Genomic DNA, 1950 nt, shown 5'->3' with positions numbered 1-1950 from the left:
ATTCCATTGCATTTTTAACCACAAGAAAAAGAATAAGAAGAAGTGAGGTTAAAGATCAGGTGCAACGTGATTGCACACTTTTGGTGTGCTGCTTCACCTGATCACCCTCTATCTGCTGTTGAGCCCCACGCTAACAGAATGTATTTTAAAGGAGGATGATAACGCAATCACATTGCACCTGATCCTTTTTTTCGTGCAAAGAACCAAGAACATATCAGGTGACATGCCAAATCATGTCTGCTTGGTGTTTTGGCATTGTCACCGTCCATCTTGGCGATCAGCGGCAACGGCTGATTTAGATATCATGAGTACCATTGTGGTGATTCTCTTCACTGTAAGCACAATGAATGATGGTGATTGATGTGAAACTGCACAGGAATGGTGGTTTGGGAGGGTGCACCACCACCCGCGATGTGACGGTTGGCAGCAACCTGCTTTTCCTCATAATGAGACCGTGGGTATCAACAGGCTGTTAACGGACCCATGACAATGACGTTAACGGGAACAGACAAGATCTGGATTCACACAACTCACCATCCCACCACAAACTCACCCCTCCACACACACATCACAACCCCGTTTCAATTATCTCGCAACCCCCGTACTCCTCCTCGTGAAGCCTCTTGTCTTCTCAGCCATCTCTCTCTCTCTCTCTCTCTCTCTCTCTCTCTCTCTATATATATATATATATATATATATATATATATATATATATATATATATATATATATATATACTGCTCGATATGGCTAGGATTGAAACCCATTCTATTTCATATGATGTGATCCGTCTCTCTCTCAAGTTGGTAGGCTTTGCTTAACAAGTCATTGAGCTATAAATTTGTTAAAGTTGTTTTGTTGAAGCTAATGGGGTTAAAGCTATTGCTATTGGTAGGTCTCGTTGAAGTTGTTAGTTCCAAAAGGCTTAGGATAGAGTAGAGGCCAATATGAAACTATTCCTGCTGGGCTGGAGTGAGTAATCATACAGTTTTACACTGCAGACACCCAAATAGGGTCATAGTCAATGTGACACCTCTTCGACTATAGCAAGACATCTGATAAAATTGGAACGATGCAGAGAAGACTTGTTTGGCCCCTGCGCAAGGATGACATGCACAAATCGAGAAATGGTCAGAGTTTTTCTCTATAAAAAAAAAAGGTTCGAATGACTTGTTTGACTGTGTTAAAGTTTGTAATTAAGAAGCTTGCTTGACATGGGTCCATGTCATGTGGGCCGAGGGCTTAAGCATGAACTGCTTTGCTTCTGCATGGGGCATGTTAGGCACTCTTTGAAACCTAACCAAGTTCATAAATTTCTATTTTCTCACTGTTAACAAACATTAGAATTCCTGTTTTAGTTTTTTTTGGCCTCTTATGACGAAGAATGACCCACCCAAGATCGAGCCCCATCGGGCTTCACCTTGGATGGTAAACCCCGGGAGTGAAATTGGCCCCACAATCATACTCCTGGTAAAGTTACAAGCACGCCCTCTAGTGGTTCAACTTCAAGGTGCTCAAGGCCTTTGGACTCTCAACCTTCAACCCTAGCCAATGAGACTCAATCCTGCAGTGACCAGAAACCAAAATTCATTATGGGTACGTTTAGTTGCTTGTGGGGTACTTTATATATATATATATAATGAGAATGCTTGCCTTTCTTCTCAAAAAAGTTACTTGTGGGTTATTGTGTAAATAAGATTCACTTTCTAAAATGACTTTTATTTGTAAAGGTAAATGAGATTCACTTTCTCATAAGGGTACTTTTTAAGCTTTGATTGATTTTGCAAAGAAAGCAAACGAGATTCACTTTCTAAAGTGTATGAGAAAGTGAATCTCATGTGATTGAACCAAACATACCCTAAGTTTCTCAGCACAAAAGAGGTGTGGTTAGGTGATCAGGGCAAGCACTTATAAAGTGTTTGCCCCTTTAAATAGGCGGGGAGGCATGAGC

At 41.0% G+C, this 1950-nt stretch overlaps 1 pseudogene; it reads left to right on the top strand.

The window, feature by feature from the left end:
- The first annotated feature begins 1032 nt into the window (after window positions 1-1032).
- Window positions 1033-1141, top strand: LOC149842005 (U6 spliceosomal RNA; annotated as a pseudogene).
- Window positions 1142-1950: the final 809 nt, after the last annotated feature.

Source organism: Nuphar pumila, chromosome 3 (genome assembly GCF_984573655.1).
Source record: "Nuphar pumila chromosome 3, dmNupPumi1.hap1.1, whole genome shotgun sequence".
Taxonomy (NCBI): domain Eukaryota; kingdom Viridiplantae; phylum Streptophyta; class Magnoliopsida; order Nymphaeales; family Nymphaeaceae; genus Nuphar; species Nuphar pumila.
The sequence above is the reverse complement of the archived record's forward strand: the minus strand, read 5'-3'. Positions and strand labels throughout refer to the sequence as shown.